The 20,677-nt window shown below is 45.6% G+C and overlaps 1 protein-coding gene across 5 annotated transcripts in view; it reads right to left on the minus strand.

The window, feature by feature from the left end:
• The window catches only part of LOC106505952 (uncharacterized), a 113,045-nt gene that overhangs the window by 87,700 nt on the left and 4,668 nt on the right, over nt 1-20,677 (minus strand). The window contains exons 3-4 of one of the 5 annotated variants that reach the window (XR_014826997.1): nt 17,382-17,494; nt 3,566-7,145 (exon numbers count right to left, since the gene is read on the minus strand). The exons of the other annotated variants lie outside the window; for them this stretch is intronic. The gene's annotated coding sequence lies outside the window, so the exon portion shown is untranslated. Of the gene's footprint in view, nt 1-3,565; nt 7,146-17,381; nt 17,495-20,677 lie in introns of those variants that run through there. 5 annotated transcript variants of the gene reach the window in all.

The following is a 20,677-nucleotide window of genomic DNA, read 5'->3' on the forward strand; positions in this document are numbered from 1 at the left end:
AAAAAAAGAGAAAAAATAAAGAGAAATAAAGAAGAAAAGAAACTTTTAGCGGTCAGAGCTAAAACCATTTCTGAGAATCACCCTATGTCCCCATTCTACAGATTGGGAGGTGGAGGCCCCGAGAGGTCAAGGAGCTTGCCCTAGGACACCCAGCGGGTGGGCCCCTCTCGGCCTCTTGTGTGTCCTACTCCCGATCTGCTATTTCTACTGGGTGGGTTAAGAGTCAAAGTTCATCACATCCCTCCCCGGCTTAAACCCTTTTGTGGCTCCCATTGCCACGTGCCCCTGACATGACTGACACATCCTCTGTGGTCTGGCCACCATTCCCACCCATTCTCCCCCCTGCACCAGCCTGTACCCCACCTCCTCCATCTCTGCTTCCAGGTGCCCTGCCTCCTGGCCATTCCTCCATTGCTCACAGTCCTTCACTCTGCAAGACCTTTGCATGGCCTCTGTCTACTGGCTGGGCACCTGGGTTCTAGGGCTGGAGCCCCCGCTTCAAATCCCAGCTCTATGGCTTCTCCACTGGCTGACCATGGGAAGCTCACTTCCCCTCTCTGGGCCTCAGTTTCCTCATCTGCAAAATGGAACTGATGATAAACAACAAGGGCCTACTGTAGCACACAGGGAACTGAATTCAATACCTTGTCATAGCCTTTAATAGAAGAGAATCTGAAAAAAGTATTTGTTTTTGAAAAAATATTTTACTATAAAAATATACATATATAACTGAATCACTTTGCTGCATACCAGAAACCAACACAGCATTGTAAATCAGCTATATGTCAATAAAAAAATAAACTAAAAAAAATGAAAGAAAAAATGGAACTGACAATAATAAAACCTGCTGCACTGGGTTGTTCTAATGATCCAGTGAGTTTATACATGTTCAGGATAAACACTCAGAGATTACTCCCTCTCATGGCTCTGGGATATCTCCCTCACTGCTTGGCTGTGATTGTTATTTCTTTTCCAGGCTAATAACTGTCACTCTGCTAGAGTGTAACCTTCAGGAGGGCAGAGGCATGTCAGTCTCGTTTGCAGCTGTGTCTTCCGCACGCAGCACAGCACCCGGCCCGTAGCAGGAACTCTGAAAATGGCCAGTACATCTTGGCAAACAGACATGACTGCATGATCCTGTCCATGGAAATCTGATTTCTCCAGTTTACGTGTGTCCAACGAGCCTGGGCCATACTCCCCCTGGCCCCCACCCCGATCTCTTTTAGGAAAGACAATTATCTCAGCAGAGACCCTCTGCCCTGTGCCCTCAGTCTGCCAGGTCAGCCCATTTAGCTTGCTCACTGCTTGTCTAATTAGATTCATCAAGATGAAGGCAGAGCAGCAGCTCATCCTGCATGCTCCCAATTAACTCAGGAACACCCCCAGTGGCCACCTCTGGGTCTCCCCCTGTCTGGGTTGGCTGCCTTGGGGAGCTGGAAAAATGCAATTACCTCCTGGTGACATGGCTGAAAGGAGGTGGGTGACGTGGGCCAGCCTATCCCCTGGGTCACTCCAGGCAGAGTCCCCACCCCCTCCCAGGACAAACTGCCCAAGAAAGGCAAGATATAGAGGGCCAGAGTCTCCAACACCATTCTCCATGGTGCCTATGCTGTAATTTATACAGTTAGGGCCACAAATGTAATTGATTCTCCCTGGACTGGCCATTGAAGGCGGGACCCTCCGGCCACCTGGCTACACCCTTCCAGCCCTTCGTCACTCTAAGCTCATCACCTCTATCTGGCCGTGCTATCCACACTGTTGCCCCCTGCAACTCATGCTCTATCCTGAAGCCAGGGTGCTCTCTGTCCCTCCTCTGTCTAGACCTTTCCATGGTTCCCCATGCCCCTGGTTAAAGCCCAAACTTTGGATAATGTCTACAGGGCCTTTGGTGACCTCCTGGCCTCTCTAAGCTCAATTCTCACCCTCTCTCTACCTTTGCTGCAGCTCCTTACATTGTAAAATTCAGGCAAACACAATATCTTCCTTTCTTGACTAAGCTCTGCCCACTGCCACGTCTAGCTTTCTTGCACCTGCTGTTCCCTCTGCCAGGATCACTGTTGCCCCTGTTTGTCTGGCTGAAGTCAATTCATGCAAAAGTTTCTCTGATGTCCCCAGGATCTCTCTCATTATAGTCACTGATTCACTTCTTTGATGCTCTGTCCCCTCTTTCTGACTTTTTCAAGGCCGAGGACCAAGTCCATCTTAACCATTTATACATCTTCAGTGTCTGGCACAGAGTGGGCGCTCAATAAACATTAGTCAAATGAATCTGAAAAATGGATGTTTTGGGTTGTATGATCCTAAAGGGTCCTGATGATGATGATGGGAAGATAGGGTGCTTGTTGCCAGCCCCGTTTTACAGTCAAGGGAATGGAGGCTCAGAAAAGTGGAGTGGCCCAGTGCAGGGACCTCACAGGGTTGGGGGAAGGCAGGAAATTCACACAGTCAGCTCCCTCCCCCTGCTCTGTACGTATTGATCTGGGAGGCTACTTGCCACTGTGGTGCAGGTGATCAGACCTACTTGGGGCTGGCATGTCCCAGCTTAGGAAGCTTCTCTACTTCCAACAGTTCTTTCCTATCTCACTGTCCCAGTCCGGGCCCCTTCTCTCATGTGGATGATTTTAGCAGCCTCCAAAAGGATTTCTAGAATAGGTCTCCCTGCTGGAATCCATCTCTGTGCACTGCGGCAGGAGTCAGAAACCTCAACTGCTCTCCCAATTCCAAGCTTAACAGCCCTCAATGGCTGCTTTCTGCCAACAGGATGAAGTCCAGACTCCTTGGGCCTGGCACCAAAGAGTCTGCATGACCTGGTCCAGCCCACCGCGAGCTGCTCCAACTCCTCAATATCCTTTCTCATTCTTTTATTTATCCCATCCTCTAGCCTAACCAATTCACTCCTTCTGTGCCGCTCCCTGCTCCCCCAATTTCCCACTCTGATTTTTTTTCTTGTGCTGGTCCTTTTGCATAGAATGCGTTTCTCTTATTTTCAACACAGAAAACTCCTCCTCTTCATTCTTCAGAGCCCAGCCCAGATACCACCTCCTCCAGGACATCTATCCAGATTTATCCCATAAATGTGATCTTCCAATTCCCAAAGTACATTCTCTGGTCTCTTTCAGTGTATGCATCCCTAACCTTCTATTTCATCTTGTGTTCTCTTCTCTTCCCTGCCACATGGAGGCCCCCAGAGGGCATGTCCAAGGAGCAGACACAAAGTGGGCACTCTGGGAGTTCCTGTTGTGGCTCAGTGGAAACGAATCTGACTAGTATCCATGAGAACGCAGGTTCCATCCTTGGCCTCGCTCAGTGGGTTAAGGATCTGGTGTTGCCCTGAGCTGTGGTATAGGTCACAGACACAGCTTGGATCTGGTGTTGCTATGGCTGTGGTGTAGGCCAGTGGCTACACCTCTGATTTGACCCCTAGCCTGGGAACCTCCATATGCCATGGGGGTGGCCCTAAAATGACAGAAAAAAATAAAAAGACTGGGCACTGTAAAAATGGGTAGTTGCCTAACTAAGTAATGAGCTAATTAATGGAAGGCTGAATGAATAAAAGGCCATAGGGTGAGGTTGAAAAAGTCCAGGCTTTAATGACAGTCAGACCTGAATATAAATCTACTTCTGGCACTGACCAGCTATGTGACTTTGGACAAGTCCCTTCACTTCTCTGAGCCTCGGTTTTATGTGTATCTTTTTGGGGTTGTTCAAAAGATTGGAAATAATGCAATTACAATGACCAACACATAGTAGGTACTCAAGAGACTGATGCTTTTTTGCATAACTGGATGACTGTTGGGGGTGGTTGAAAGAACATGGATTTCAACTCCAGCTAGACCTGGTTTGAAGCCTTTTCAGGTCCTTTGTGGTTGTGATAACCTCGGGGATGTTTCTTTACCTGATTCTTAGTCTCCGCCTCAATAAAATGATTAATGGTCCTTAGAGGGAGGGTTGTGGCAAGGGCTAGAGATATTTTATAAAGTGTCAAGCTCATAAAAATGACCAGTAACTGCAGTGATGGTGGTAGTGATAGTGGTGATGATGACGGTGGGGATGATAGCAATGATTTTGGTGGTGGTAGTGAGGATGATGGTGACGATGGGACGGCGGTAGTGAGGATGGTGACGGTGGTAGTGAGGATGACGGTGATGATGGTGGTAGTGAGGATGATGGTGACGTTGGGGACGGTGGTAGTGAGGATGGTGACGATGGTGACGGTGGTAGTGAGGATGGTGACGATGGTGACGGTGGTAGTGAGGATGATGGTGATGACGGTGATGATGGTGACGGTAACATTGGAAGAGGATTGGGGATGGCTCAACTATTCTCTGCACAAATTTCCACACCCAGCCACCTCTTGCAGGCAACCTGCCAGGTGGGTGACCAGTGTCTCTTAGTTCCCTGGGTGTTTCACCATAGTGTCCCCGCTCCTGGCTAGTAGCCATTCTCCCACCACTGTTCCTCTTCCTCCCTCCTCGCCAGGTGCTTTAACGAAGGACCAGAACCATCCATCAGCCAGGCCAGCCTCATGCAGGGTAATGGCCAGTCCTGGAGCCAGAGCAGCCCTGGTGACAGCTCCCAGGACAGACTTGGAGATCGAGATGCATCGTGGAGGGAGGTGAGCATAGGGGGCTGCAGGGCCTGAGGCCCTCAGAGACCTCAGTTGTGTTTGGGGTCCTTGTCTGGGGGAGCAATGGGGGCTTTTTTTTTCTTAGAGGCCAAATCTGTCTTCCAGAAGCTTCTCCAGGTTTGTGCTGGCTCTGCCTTCTGGGCCCACATGGAAAAATGGGTGTTCCATCTCTCTGCCCCAGGATTTGAAACTATATAAAACAGCAGCAGCAACTGAAATGTTACCTTAGCTTGGGTTTTCCCAGAAGCAGAGCCAGAGACAAGGATTCGAGGTTAAGAATTTTATGTGGGAGATGAAGGAAACCCCAGAAGTAGAACAAAGGAGTGAGAAGGAGAGAGGAAGGAGCTGGAAAAGAAAAGGTGCATCATTAAGTGAGTTATGACTGTGGGCAGCTGGAGCTTAATCCCACTGAGAGACTCTGGGAAAGTGAGAGGCTCTGATACCTGAGCATTCCAGGCCAACTTGGACCTGAGAAAGCCCTCAGGTGCTGACAACAGCAAGCTGGGCTGATATGCCCTGAACTGGTGAGGGCAAGGGGCACCAGAGCATCTGTAATTTATGTGGTGACTCATGGGTTATTACGTCCTAGCAGGATCTTTGCAATGGTTACTTTGATGTGTCAACCTGACTGGGCTCAGGGATGCCCAGATAACTGGTTAAACATTACTTCTGAAAGTGCCTCTGAGGGTGTTTCTGGAAGGGATTAGCATTCAGTTAGCATCTTCTTGAGTAAAGAAGATGGCCCCCATCAATGTGGGTGGGCATGATCCAATCCATTGAGGGCTGAAATAGACAGAAAGGTGGAGGAAGGCTGAATGCTTCCTACCTACATCTATCTCGATATTCTATTGGTTCTGCTTCTCTGAAGATGCCTGACTAGTACAATCCCTATTTTACAGATGAGAAAACAGGCTCAGAGAGGTAATATGACCTACCCACGGTCACAGCTCTTGAACATGACCTTCCTTTCCCAAAGACTCTCTCATGACTCGACTTCATTCCAGAGGGTCCATTAGTCACCATGACAGAGAGGTTGGAAAGCTGTAGGGGAGGTGCAGATGGAGTGGGGCTGTTGCTGGGACACTCTCAAAGTCACTCTGGGAGCACTTCCACTCTTCAGTGGGGATGTGATGGCTTATAAGGGAGTGGGTTTAGCTCCTTGTTGTGGGCACCAGTGGGATTCCCTGCACCAGAGTAACCACTGCCTCTCAACTCTTCACACCCGCAGATGGCCCTCCTGTAACACCAGCTGCCAGCCAGTTATTCCTAAATAAGTAAAAACCCTAGGGCAGAAATGACTTCTGCAAAGTCAACAGGTAGGATAGCACACCTGCCACCAACATCAGGTATCATGTGATCAGGGCACTATGGTAGACACACCAAACCCCCATCATGCCAAGGGCTGAGAGGGATCAGGGAAATTCCGTGGAATTTATCTGAGGCTTTTTTTTTTGTTTGTTTTTTTGCCAGACCCATGGCATGAGGAGGATCCCTGGCCAGGAATCAAATGGAAGTGACCAGAACCACTGCAGTGACAACCCCAGATCCTAACCCACTGAGCCATGTGAGAATTCCCTGAGTTTTAACTTGAGAACTTCTGAGTGTTGCCTATGTTAGCCTATCCGAGCCTCTGTTTCTTATCTGGAAAACAGGACGATCAGGGCCTCCTTTACAACATGTGAGTGAGGTTTTTGTTTGTTTGTTTTTGCTCATGGCCAGGTAACTTCTTGGCCAGGAATCAAACCCATACCACAGCAGTAACCAGACACACAGCAGTGACAATGGTGGGTCCCTAACCCAGGAACTCAGAATGAGTTTTAGGTCCTATACATAAAGACTCTTGTTCCATAGTACATGGTAGGCACTTAGTAAATATTCCTTTTTGTCTTTCCCTCTCTCCCTCCTAGTCTTCCCTCTCCCCTCTTTCCCTTATGCATCCTGTAGCAATGCTGTGGTATCCTGCCTTTCCTCTAGCACTCCCAGACCCTGAACCTGCTTATTGCCTCCAATGGCCAGCACCTGAGTCTTCCTGCCTGACGGCATCTCTAGCCACAGGTATGTGCTCAGCCTGCATCGAGGTTGGCCAGAGATGCTGGGAAGAGCAGCTCCCCACCAATCAAGAGTGATGGCTGGCAGATAAATACCCCAGCTCTTTCACCTTTCCTGCCGGACAACCCTGAGCATGTTCTATACTGTCTTCCAGAACCCCCAGTGGGATTGAACCCCAGGTGGCCATGCAGTTACTTGCCCATCAGTGTCCTCCCTATTGGTTTCCATCCATTTCCTGTCTCATTTACCCACTTCTCAACCAGCTTTTCACTTCCCAAGTAAATTGCTCTACCTAAATCTGTGTCTTAGGGTCAACTTCCTGGAGAACCTCAATTCAGGCAGATTTATGTGATGGAGTCACTGAGGGCCTCAATCCAAATGTTTTATCCCCGGATTCTTGGCCTCCAATCTTTTCCTGGGACCCCATCCACAAAAGTTCTAGTCCTCATTTTCTGTGGTCTTGAAGAACCTGTTTAAGATGGAGCAAGATTATAAAGAGACTCATTCTACCAGGCAGTTATCAGAGAGGTCTTGTTCAAAACAGCCAACCACATGCTGATCAGTACCCCCAGGCTAAAGTTCACACATGCAGGACTTATAAGGCCCTTCGTAATGGGGCCCATCTCCCACCATAGCTCTGCAAGCTCTCTTTCTGTCAGCCAGGAGGTCTATTTCCACAAAACACCTTAGGTTCTCTGATTCCTCCTAGCCCTGTTGATGCTTTTCTCTCTTCCTGAAGCACCTCCCCTCCCCCACCTTACCTGCCTACCAAATTCATCATCAAGACCCAGCTTAGGTCACCTCACTGGGAAGTCTTCCCTACTTTCCATTCTTCCCCTGTGCTTGAGTAAAACTGAGTAATCCTACTCCTTTGCTCTTTCAGGGGACAGTGAGTAGGAGAAGCTGACTCCATCCAAGAAATCTCTGCAGACCCTCTTGCATCCCATGGACTATGAAGGAGACATGTTGTTATGGGCCGAATGCTTGTGTCCTCCCCAAATTTCATGTTAGACTCCTACCTGCCATGTGATGGTTTTGGGGGTAGGGGTTTTTGGAGGTAATGAGCATTCTATGTGGTCCTGAGAGTGGGGCTTTTATGAGATTAATGACTTTATAAGGGTCATAAGAGAGCTTCCTTTCTCTTTATGCTCTCCACCATGTGAAGATAAAATGAGAAGTTTGTAGTCTGCAATCCAGAATGGCACTTTTTCAAGAATCCATATTGCTACCCTGACCTTGGACTGTGCAGCCTCCAGAACTGTGAGAAATAAATTTCTGTTGTTTCTAAGCCACCTAGTCTAGGGTATTCTGCTATAGAAGCCTGAATTCAGACACATATGTTCCTGTCCCTGACCAGTACCCTGGAGAAATGCAGGAATACAAAGTGGCCAGGTATAAGCACTGGGGCTCCTTCAGACAGGCATGATGTTAGTACCTCATGGGTTAACAGTGGGAGTGGGAGTTTTTAGGATGGCTGAATCTTCCCAACAAATGTCCCCTATGTGATGTCAACCCAAGCTAGCTGTGTTGTTGCTGATACATATCTCTAAAAGTTTTGCGGGTTTTCTATGGCTCTTATTGGGGATTTAGTCCATTAGAAAAATCCCACCACAGCTATGTATCTCATTGAGAGAAACTCTTCTCTACCCTGAGCTTCTGAAAACCCCACAGCATATGAGGCACAGTGCCCTTAAAGTTATTAAAAAGCTGTGTGGTTTGAGGGAGTTCCCATTGTGATGCAGAGGAAATGAATCTGACTAGTATCCGTGAAGATGTGGGTTCAATCCCTGGCATCGCTTAGTGGGTCAGGGATCCGGTGTTGCTGTGAGAGGTGGTGTAGGTCACAGATGAGGCTCGGATCCCATGTTGCTGTGGTGTAGGCTGGCAGCTGTAGCTCTGATTCAACCCCTAGCCTGGGAAATTTCATGTGCCAAGGATGCAACCCTATTAAAAAAAAAAAAAAGGCTGTGTGGTTTGACTGATTGGCCATCTTTGGCACTATTGTAGATATTTATGAGACTGTAATAAAGCATTTTGCAGTCACAACTTTAACTTCATCTCTATACCTATTTCCTGACAATGCCCTGGCTTTGATCTCTGCCTGAAGACATTTAATTTTAACATCATTTGCCATCTGGAGACACAGGCAATTTTCAAAACCATCAAGTCTTGTCTTCTTTTTGCTTATGGTCATTCCTTTAGCTTATCTGTCTCCTATTGCATATTATCATAGGCATTGAGAAGAGACAGGTGTCATTGTCATCTGCCTGGAAATCTTATCTAAGTCACCCAGTAAACTGTATACCTTATCCAATTTCCATGTTATCACGGGTGAAAATGTTGATAAGCTCTCTGCTACTACAAGCAACCCCTTTCCTCTGTTTTATCATTTATTCACACATGTACTCATTAAGTCATGAACTCAACCAATACTGATATGTACAAAGCATGAGGATACATTTTCAGGACCTGCTCTCATGAGGCTTATATTCTATCAGAATCTTAGTTTCTCTCCCTTCTGGAACCCTATGAATAGTTATTATTATTTTGATTTTGCAGATAAGGAAACTCAGGCTCAGAAAGGTAAAATCAATTGCCTAGGGTCTCACAACTAACAAGTAGAAGAGCTTAAATTTGAACCCAGCTTTGTTTGATCCCAGAGCTCTAACATATAGGAGCTACCAGTATAATTCCTTTTCCTGGAATTTAATTTGCACCATCCCTGTCAAGGTCTGAAGCTATGCCCATTTCTTCATTGAAATTCTCTGGGAATCAAACTGTTGTCTTTCCCCACAGATATATATTTTTCAGGCAGTGATGAATAAAGGTGTGTATTTAAGAAAGGACAGGTGGCTAGCAATGCTTTTTCATATGCAGGCTTCAGGAACTACTCACAAGACGTCACTTCCCCCCCACCCCAGTGCCCTACTCGCTAAACAGGAAAGTTGGAGGTGTTCTGAGCATCCCCTTGGGAGGGTAGGACAATGGCAGGTTCTTAAACATCAAAGTCATTGGCTTTTGAAGGACGTTTGGGGAAAGAGATGACAATTCAGGCAGGAAAACTAAATTATGTGGTCATAAATCCTCAGGAAACTGCTATTTTCTCTCTCCTCCCCCATGCCCTGCCATCTTACTAAGTCACAAGATGCTCTCAAAAGCTTAATAACATCATAGGATCTAGGGCAAGACATGTGCTTAAAGGAGAGAAAACCTTGTTCCCTGGATGCTGTAAAATGTGCTGCATCTCCTTGATCTTGACCTTGGGTTAGAAATATGGGAACCTTTCATAAGTTGCAGAAAATCTGTTAGTTTTCTGAAAAGAAGAGGGCAAATGAAAGCCTTGAGAGCAGCTCAACAGATACTGGCCTCATTTTCAGCTGCACATGTGGGATAAGCCTGCAACTTTGGCAGCTGCCCACAATGGAGAAAGCCTGAAGCTTATGTCTATCAGTTTTGAGGACACAGAACGGAACTTGTCACTGGCACCTTCAGTTTTCTTCTAGGATTTAGTTAAAAATACAACCTGTCTGTTAAGACCCTGTTCAACCAGACCCCTATCTTCTGCTCAAGCCTCATGTCCTACTGTTCCCCCCACCTCTCACTCCACTCCAGCCACATTGGCCCCTTTGTGATTCCTCCAACATAAAAGGCTCTTTCCAACATCAGAGCTTTTGGACCCTCTGTCCAAAATGCTTGGAAGGCCCTTCCCTGTATTGTCTTACAAGTAATTCTTTCTCGACCTTTAGGTATTAAATTGTCACCTCCTCAGAGAAGTCCTACACAACCACCTTATTTAAGATGACACACCCTCCCTTTATGTTCCTTTTTCTTGTGATACAAACTTTAGAGATCTATTTTCTTAGCAACTTTCAAATGCGCAATACACTATTATTAACTATAACCACTATGCTGTACATGACACCTCCAGGATTATTGATTTTATAACTGAAGTTTATACTTTTTGACCCCCTTCACTCTTCTCCTACCCACATTCCCCACCTCTGGCAACCACCAGTCTATTCTCCGTATCTATGAGCTTAGCTTTTTTGTCTTATTTTAGATTCCAAATATAAGTGAGATCAAACGGTACTTGTCTTTCTCTGTTAGACTTATTTCACTTAGCATAATGTCCTTGAGATCCATTCACATGTGACAAATGCACGATTTCATTCTTTTTTAAAAAATGGCTGAATAATATTCCATTGTATGTATAGACCACATTTTCTTTACCCATCCGTCCACTGGTGGACATTTAGGTTGTTTCCATATCTTAGCTATTGTAAATAATTCTGCAATGAGCATGGAAGTGCCTGTATCTTTTTAAGTGTTTTTATTTTCTTTGGATAAATACCCATGAGTGGAATGGCTGGGCCATATGGTGGTTCTATTTTAAGTTTTTTGAGGAATATCCATACTATTTTCCATAGTGGCTGCACCAATTTACATCCCCACCAACAGTGCTGGAGGGTCCCCTTGTCCAATGCACATGTTCTTCCATAACCTTTATATATATATCCCTCTTTTTTTTTGTAGCACTTATTGCAGTTTTAAATTCTTATTTAATTCTTATTTATTTTACTTGCTTACTTGTTGTTTAACTAATTCACCACTGCCTATCAGGAGAGAGAAGTACAGAGGCTTGCTGCTTGGATCTTTAAGACTAGAAGGATAGTTTCAGGACTGGGAGCAGGGGGGTGACCACATATGTGCACAACTCCAGGGAGTGCTATCTGCTTATACCACTGGTTCTCAAGTGGAGATGTCTGGCAATATCTGGAGATATTTCTTTTTCTTTTTAGGACCACACCTGCAGCGTATGGAAATTCCTGGGCTAGGCGTCAAATTAGAGCTGCAGCTATAGCCTATACCACAGCCACAGCAATGCCAGACCCAAGCCATATCTGCAACCTATGCAGCAGCCTGTGGCAATGCTGGATCCTTAACCCACTGAGTGAGGTCAGGGATAAAACCCACTTCCTCAGGGACACTATGTGGGGTTCTTAACCTGAACCACAACAGGAACTCCCATATCTGGAGGTGTTTTTGATTGTCATGACTTAGTAGTGGGATGGGCTGACGTTGGTAGAGTCCAGGGATGTTTCTAAACATCCTACAATGCACAGGACAGCCCTTTACAACAATTATCTGGCCCCAAATGTCAGTAGTGCCAAAGCCGAGAAACCCTGACTTATTTTTATTTCATTATTTTTTGACTGTGCCCATGGCATGCAGAAGTTCCCAGGCCAGGGATCAAACCGATGCCATAGCAGTGATGCCAGATCCTTAACCCAAAGAGCCACCAGGGAACTCCAAGAAACCCTGATTTAGACTACAATGTGAATGTTAACTCTTAAGGGTACCTGGGCCTTCACTCACATTCAAGCAATTTCCCCCATAGAAACGAGAGTCTTGGTGCTGTCCGTGGTACTGAACACACCCACCCTTTTAGCTCAGTCCCTACAACTTGCTCAAATCCCAGTCTTTCTTTTTTCTTTTTTCTTTTTTTTTTCTTTTTTTTGTCTTTTGTTGTTGTTGCTATTTCTTGGGCCGCTCCCGCGGCATATGGAGGTTCCCAGGCTAGGGGTTGAAACAGAGCTGTAGCCACCGGCCTATGCCAGAGCCACAGCAATGCAGGATCCGAGCCGCATCTGCAACCTACACCACAGCTCACGGCAACGCCAGATCGTTAACCCACTGAGCAAGGGCAGGGACTGAACCCACAACCTCATGGTTCCTAGTCGGATTCGTTAACCACTGCGCCACGACGGGAACTCCCCCAGTCTTTCTTGATCCTGTTTGGATCTCTGTTCCTGATTTCAGACTGTGGTACATAAAATTATACAACATCAGAACTGGAAGATTCTTTTTTCATCTCTGCAGCATGCTGAAGTTCCCAGGCCAGGGATTGAACCCATGCCACAGCAACGTGAGGTGCTGCACTGACAATGCCCAATCCTTAACCCACTGAGCCACAAGAGGACTTTGGAAGATTATTAAAGATGACTTACAGTTAACCACTTTTGTACAAAAAGGAAACTGAGGCCCAGAGCCCAGATTTGCCATTACAACGGAAAATGATGTTGCAACAGAATATCACTTACCTGCGGCATATGAAATGCAGATATTTACTTGGGGTCTTCCCTGCCCAGGACAATGTGGACAATGACATTTTGCCAACTGAGGACTGTGAACAAAACTGTCCCCTGATTAGAACAAGACAAGGATGTCCACTCTCGCCACTACTCTTCAACATAATCCTGGAAGTCCTAGCCACAGCAATCAGAGCAGTAAAAGAGATAAAAGGAATCCAAATTGGAAAGGATGAAGTAAAACTATCACTATTAGCAGATGACATGATACTATACCTAGAGAATCCTAAAGACTCTACAAAAAACTGTTAGAGCTCATCCACGAATTTGGCAAAGTCGCAGGATACAAAATTAATACACAGAAATCAATGGCATTTCTATACACTAACAATGAAAGAACAACCCCATTCACCATTGCATCCAAAAGAATAAAATACCTAAGAGTAAACCTACCCAAAGAGACAAAAGACCTGTACTCTGAAAACTATAAGACACTGATGAAAGAAAGCAAAGATGACATAAACAGATGGAAAGACATACCATGCTCTTGGATTGGAAGAGTCAATATTATCAAAATGACTATACTACCTAAGGCAATCCTCAGATTCAATGCAATCTCTATCAAATTACCAAGGACATTTTTCACAGAACTCCAACAAAATATTCTAAAGTTTGTTTGGAAGCACAAAAGACCCAGAATAGCCAAAGACATCCTGAAAAAGAAAAATGGAGCTGGAGGAATCAGGCTCCCTGACTTCAGATTATACTACAAAGCAACAGTCATCAAAACCACATGGTACTGGCACAAAGACAGAAACATAGATCCGTGGAACAGGACAGAAAGCCCAGAATTAAACCCACGCACCTACAGCCAACTCATCTATGACAAAGGAGGCAAGACTACGCAATGGAGAAAAGATAGCCTGTTCAATAAGTGGTGCTGGGAAAACTGGACAGCCACATGGAAAAGAATGAAATTAGAACACCCCCTAACACCATACACAAAAATAAACTCCAAATGGATTAAAGACCTAGATATAAGACCAGACACCATAAAACTCGTAGAGGAGACCAAACACAACATAGGCCAAACCCTCTCTGACATAAACGACAGCAACATCTTCTCAGATCCACCTCTTAGAGTATTGACAATAAAAACAAAAATAAACAAATGGGACCTAATCAAACTGAAAAGTTTCTGCATAGCAAAGGAAACCCTAAACAACACAAAAAGACAACTCACAGAATGGGAGAAAATCTTTGCAAGTGAATCGACAGACAAGGGATTAATCTCCAAAATTTATAAAAACCTTCTGCAGCTCCATACCAAAAAAAACAAACAACCCCATCAAAAAATGGGCAGAAGAGGAGTTCCCATCGTGGCACAGTGGTTAACGAATCCGACTAGGAACCATGAGGTTGTGGGTTCAGTCCCTGCCCTTGCTCAGTGGGTTAATGATCCAGCGTTGCCGTGAGCTGTGGTATAGGTTGCAGATGTGGCTCGGATCCAGTGTTGCTGTGGCTCTGGCGTAGGCTGGTGGCTGCAGCTCCGATTCGACCCCTAGCCTGAGAACCTCCATATGCCGTTGGAGTGGCCCAAGAAATAGCAAAAAGACAAAAAAAAAAAAAAAAAAGGCAGAAGATCTAAACACACAGTTCTCCAAAGAAGACATACGAATGGCCAAGAAACACATGAAAGGTATTCAACATCACTCATTATGAGAGAGATGCAAATCAAAACCACCATGAGGTACCACCTTACACCAGCCAGAATGGCCATCATCAAAAAGTCTACAAACAATAAGTGCTGGAGAGGGTGTGGAGAAAAAGGAACCCTAGTACACTGTTGGTGGGATTGTACATTGGTGCAACCACTGTGGAAAAGAGTATGGAGATTCCTCAGAAAACTGAAAATAGAACTACCATTTGACCCAGCAATCCCACTCCTGGGCATCTACCCAGAGAAAACGACTTGCAAAGACACATGTACTCCAATGTTCATTGCAGCATTATTTAAATAGCCAAAACATGGAAACAACCTAAATATCCATCAACAGAGGTATGGATCAAGAAGATGTGGTACATATATACAACAGAATATTACTCAGCCATTAAAAAGAACGAAATACCGGCATTTTTAGCAATATGGATGGACTTAGGAACTATCATGCTAAGTGAAGTCAGCCGTACAATGAGACACCAACATCAAATGCTTTCAGTGACATGTGGAATCTGAAAAAAGGACAGACTGGACTTCTTTGTAGAACAGATGCTGACTCACGGACATTGAAAAACTTATGGTCACCGGAGGAGACAGTTTGGGGGTGGATGGATGTGCTTGGGCTGTGGGATGGAAATCATTTGAAATCAGATTGTTATGATCATTATACAACTATAGATGTGATAAATTTGAGTAATAAAAAAAATGTTTTCAACTACAAATTTGATTGCCTTAATGATTATATGACTATTCAGCTTATCTATTTTATCAATAAATGAGGTGCTTTAGTTTTTGGTTTTTAAGTTGTAGAATATACTTGCATATAATGTTCATGATATTCCATTACTACCCTTTGAGCGTTCAGAGTCTCTATTGATGTGCTCTCATCCCTGATATCAATATATTGAATAGTCTCTATTTTCTTTGTTAGTCATGCTGAAATTTAAGCAATTTTATTGATCTGTTCCATCAATCAGATTTTTTTTTTTGGCCATGCCCACAGCATGCAGAAATTCCCAGGCCAGGGTTCAGACCTGAGCCACAGCTGTAACCAGAGCTGCAGCAGTGATACCACCAGATTCTTAATCCTTTGAGCCACTTGGGAACTCTAAGAATCAGATTTTGGTTTAAATGAATTTTCTCTAATACTTTCTATTTTTAGTTTCATGGATTTCTACTCTCTTCTTTATTATTTCCTGGCTTCTACTTAACTTAGGTTGAAAAAAAAAAAAAAACTGTCCCCTGATTGAGAAGCTCTGTGAAGCACCTTGTCCCTTAATCAGGTGGGAACTAGAGAGACACCAACTTGGAAGATTTGCTCCCTTCACGCTACGAAGTGGATATTATTCTCCTCATGCTAAGATAAAGAAACTGGGTTTCAGAGAGGACAAATAGCTTATCCAAGGTCACACAGCAAGGGAATGGTGGGGCTGTGATTTTAACCTCCGTATCACTTGTCTTCCTCTGGATTTGTTCTCAAAGTCTGGTCCCCAGGTCAGCAGGATCAACATTAGCAGGGAACTTAGATACGCACATTTTCATGCATCCAAAACTCTGAGGGGAGGGCAGCAACCTGTGTTTTAAGAAGCCCTCCAGGTGATCTGCTGCTAATTCAAGTTTGAGAATCACTGCTCTAGAACTTTCCTCCTCATCAGAATTTCTGCTCGTGAGAGAAAAGAGCCAGTAACGAGGAATTAGCTGGTATTTCCTGAGGCAGGAGAGTTTGGTCATTTGAGACCTCTTTGTCCCAGTAACAAGTCTTTGGGAGTCACCCTTCATACTTTGTCCTGAGAGGGAAGCCTTCTAGTTACTAAGCTGCCTCGATTTCCCCAGTGTGACTAGCTTCTCAGAACACAAGCAGCCCTTGCCTGAGCTCTCTGGTGGCTGAGAACTTGTCTGACTTCCCACCACTTGGTCTGGCTCACCCCAAGGTTTAATAGCTGATGATTACAGGTGGGACAGACCCGCCTTGGGGACTCAGGGGGCTGCAGCCACAATGATATTTGCCCCTTATGAGAATGGCTTCTGACTTTCACTGTGTGACACACCACAGGGACTGTGGTGAGCATCCCTCAGACCCTTGTGCTGTTGCATACATCAAGGAGTTTCCCACTTCCCCTCCCCCTCCAAAGAGCCCAGAGGTTTGTGGTAACACCTCTCCCTTTCCTGGCAGTCACAAACCTTCCCAGGTTGGAGAAAGGGTGACTAGGTAGATCTTCCAATTTCTGAGGCCATCTTCTCATCTCTGAAGATCCCTTGCAAAAATGCTGGTGGCAAATGGGAACTTCTATGACTAATACTAAGAACATCTGTTTATTCACGCATCTGGCCCCAGGCTAAGGGGCTTTCCAGCATTAACTGAAGGCATCCTCAGCACCACCCTGCAAGGTTGGGATTATGATTTCCCATCTTATAGATGAGGAAACTGAAGCTCAGAGAAATCAGCTTGCCCCATGGTCCTACGGCTGGCAGGTGGCAGGGCTGGGGACCAAATCCCAGTCAGACACACCCAAGTCTGCTCTTGATTCCCGTGTAACTGTTTCATCCGATTTCACAGCCCAGGAAGCTGAGGCAAAGGACCCTGCTCTATTCACACAACTTGGGGGTGGCAGACTCAGGATTTGAATCCAGGTCTTTTTGGGGAGGGAAGCAAGGTCTATGTTTTGGAGTCTGTTTGGCCTGTGGAACATAGGACTCAGTCTCAAGAGCTCAGGAAGAGGAACCTACGTGGATCTGAGGTCAGAGCAGTGTCCTTAGTGTAAATGTGTACGGCCTTGGCAAGCCATTTACTTTGCTGTTTCCCCATCTGCAGCTACGTGATGCCCATCAACCTCACATGTTGGTTGTTATACTCAAGTGAGATAATGAAAGACATTTTCATAATAATAGCACCTACTCTGTGCCGGGCATCATGTCCAGAGGTCTGTATGCTGTATCTCCTCGAATCCTCACCCTCTGAGATAGATGCTTTGATTTCTTAAGGTGAGCTCTGGGTCTCTGTTCTTTCATCTGTGCAATGGAGATGATATTTTAAGTGCCATGTAGGGTCATTATTAAATGAGTTAATGTAGGTAGGTGATTAGAATGGATCTGGCACACAGTAAGGGTCCTGTCACCAGGCACATCTCACAGCTGGATAAACTAAGGCTCAGAGAAGCAAATGACTTGCTCAAGATCACATAGCTGAGAAGTGGCTGACTGGGTCTTAACCCAGTGTCCTAGGACCCCAACATCTGCACTCTCTTCTCCCTGTTTGGAGGTCCCAGACATCGGGGTGGGATGCCCCAGGCTCTAGAGCTTTGGCCTGTCCTCTTTTGGTCCATAGGAGCCCCATGCCCACTCTCTGAGCCTCGAGGGGTATGGGAATAAACTGCAGAGCCTGAGAAATAAAAAATTAGCTTCATGCTCCCAGTGTCCAGAGGCTGTGGCGGGTGTTGAATTATTCAGGCTGTTTGGGTGTGAGCTGTTAGTTTTCTGCTGCTCTTGCCTTGACAGCCGCCCTGACAGATTGATGGATGAGCCAGTAAAACACTCGGAGGCCAGGAGGAAAATTCTTAATCATAACTCACTGACAGGAGCCAGTGTATTTTCTGCACTGGCAGCTCCAGAGGCTGAGCCTGGCCTGGACCCTCCCTCACCTTCCTCTAATGAAGCTGGAGATGCCAACCACAGAGTCATCCTTGGGGACCAGGTGAGCACTGAAAGGATGTAAGATGGAGCTCTTCTTTGTTTTTTTTTTTTTTGTTTTTTTTTTTTACTTTTAAAAATGAAGGCATATTTTAACATGAAAGGCACAGAATCTTAAGTGTTCAGCTCTATGAATTTTCATCTGTGACCATGGTGTAACCAATCACTCAGATAAACATATGAAACATTCCTCCTCTTCTAGAAGTTTCCCTCATTCTCCTTTCCAGCCAATACTGATCTCTATCACCCCAAACAAGGCCAATCCTGATCTCTATCACCATAGATTAGTCTTCTCTAGAGTTTCCTACAAACGAAATCAAACAGCTCATCTCTAGCTTCTTTCACTAACTTTTTTTTGTGATTCATGTCATTTCATGTATCAATAATTGTTGAGTATTCCGTTATGACTATATCACCATCTCTTTAACCATTCACTTATTGATGGCCATCTGTAATGCTCCAGTCTTTATCTATCATAAATAAAATTGCTATAAACGTCTGTGTACATGTCTTTGTATGCACAAGTGCTTTTCCTTCTTATGGATGTATATGTGGGAGAGAGATGGCTGTGCCTTTGGAAAAATGCTTGTTTAGTTTTATAAGAAACAGCCAATCTTCCAAAGTGGTTATACTATTTTACAGTCCCCACCAGGAGTACATGAGAGTTTGTTGTTCCACATCTTTGCCAACACTTGGTATTATCAGTCTTTTCAATTTTAACCATTCAAATTTAACGCCCTCTTCTGACGGGGATGCACTATAACCTCCCTGTGGTTTTATTTTTTATGTGACTAATGCTGGAGAACTTTTCATGCACTTAATGCACAAAAGAAGACATGCAAATCACACTATCTTTTCAGCTCCACCTGGATCCCATGCAATTGCTTCTCTGCAGGAGGTCTTCCTGGACTTAGAAGCTTGCAGATGCAGTCTGGAGATGTGAAAGAGGTAACACCCCAGGGGCAATCTTCTAACAATGACAGTAGATAAATGATGCACCTTCTCATTCCTCCAGCATGTGGACCCTAAGGTACATTTCTCAATGATTCTTGGAAGGGCACCAGTGGGACTGAGCCCATAGCCCGTCAAAGTCACCAACTCCTTCACATCCCCTTTATTAGCTTGTATCCCTTCCCCATCGTTCTTCCCTATTCCTTCCTTTGCTCTTTCTGGTGTTGCCTCCCAAGTAAACAGCATGTACCCAAGTCTGTTTCAGGATCTGCTCTGAGGGTAACCCAAACTGAGATGGAAGACACCCCAGGGATTAGCAAGAGGAGGAAGCTGCTACCTCCCTGGAAGCTGGAAGAACACAGGAAGGGGGTGGTGTTACTACTCGGGACCTGGGGGCACCTGGCAGAAGCTGGAATAGCAGTGAGATTGTTCAGGGGAACCTGATGCCTCCAAGGAATCCAATACTGTCAGACAAAGCCCAAACTGGAGAGAAAGGGGAGAAGGGCTCCTCCCCTGTCCCTACCCTCAAATTTCCTGCTCGAGCTTCCCATTGATAAGAGTGCAGACAGAATCTAGATGACACAGGAGCCTGGGAAACACAGCCTGCAGGGTCAGCCTCTAAGATTCAGAGCTGAGCTGGATAAGAATGAGGCATGGTTACAGGGAAAACAAGCCCAGACCCAGAGGGAAACAAGTGCAGGGGGTCCTCCCAGGAGCCTAGGGAGGACCCCCTCTCCTCCTCCAGTGGACATCCACACCAGATCTAACAACTACCCTCTTGGCTGCTGCTTCTTCCCCAAGGCTCTGTGTGGGATGCTCCGTTTCTCCATCACTTGGATCCCGAGCATGATGGCTGCCCCCTAGATGCAGGGCATGGCCTGGAGCCCCTTCTTGCTGGGCACTTGGAGCTTTTGCTTCCTCCAGGGTGGTGGGATGCTTAGGTATCTTCTGTCTGCAATACTGAAACCTACTCAGGTGGAAAATGGCAGACAGGCTGCCAAGCAAAAGGATTCCTTCCCTCCACAGCAGGAGGGCAGTCCTTTGAACCAGTGCCAGGGACGCCGGATGCCTCTGCTGGCACGGCCAACCCTAGCAGATGGAATTTACAGACCTTGGTGCCCTGCAAGGGAAGTTAGGCAGAGGAGAAAAAAAATCCAGGCTGGCGCCTTTGTGTTTATCCAGCCCATCCACTAACAGGTCAAATGACCTTGGGGAAATCATCTCAACTCCCCCAACCTCTGCTTTGCCATCTGTGAAATGGGATCAGATAGCCATATTACTTTTCTCATAGAGTGTTGAGTGGATTCATGTCCAAAGAAGTTATCTTTTAATAGGATGAAGGTAAAGAACTTATCTTTGCCCTCTACATTCTGCTCAGAAAAGGTGACATTGAAGAAGTACACCAGGAAGCCCGGTTTGTCTTCAGCGCAGTCATGTGATGGGAAAACTCTAAATGTGGCCCCTAGTGATTAATGATTAAGTAGGTGCTTAGTAAGTGTTTGCTAAATACACAAATACAGCAGTATCAGCTCCTTACCACTTATTAAACCAGAT

Source organism: Sus scrofa, chromosome 14 (assembly GCF_054392235.1).
Source record: "Sus scrofa isolate SSC_HxYL_T2T_F1_AM1 chromosome 14, Sscrofa_HxYL_maternal_Yorkshire_Landrace_v2.0, whole genome shotgun sequence".
NCBI classification, from domain to species: Eukaryota; Metazoa; Chordata; class Mammalia; order Artiodactyla; family Suidae; genus Sus; species Sus scrofa.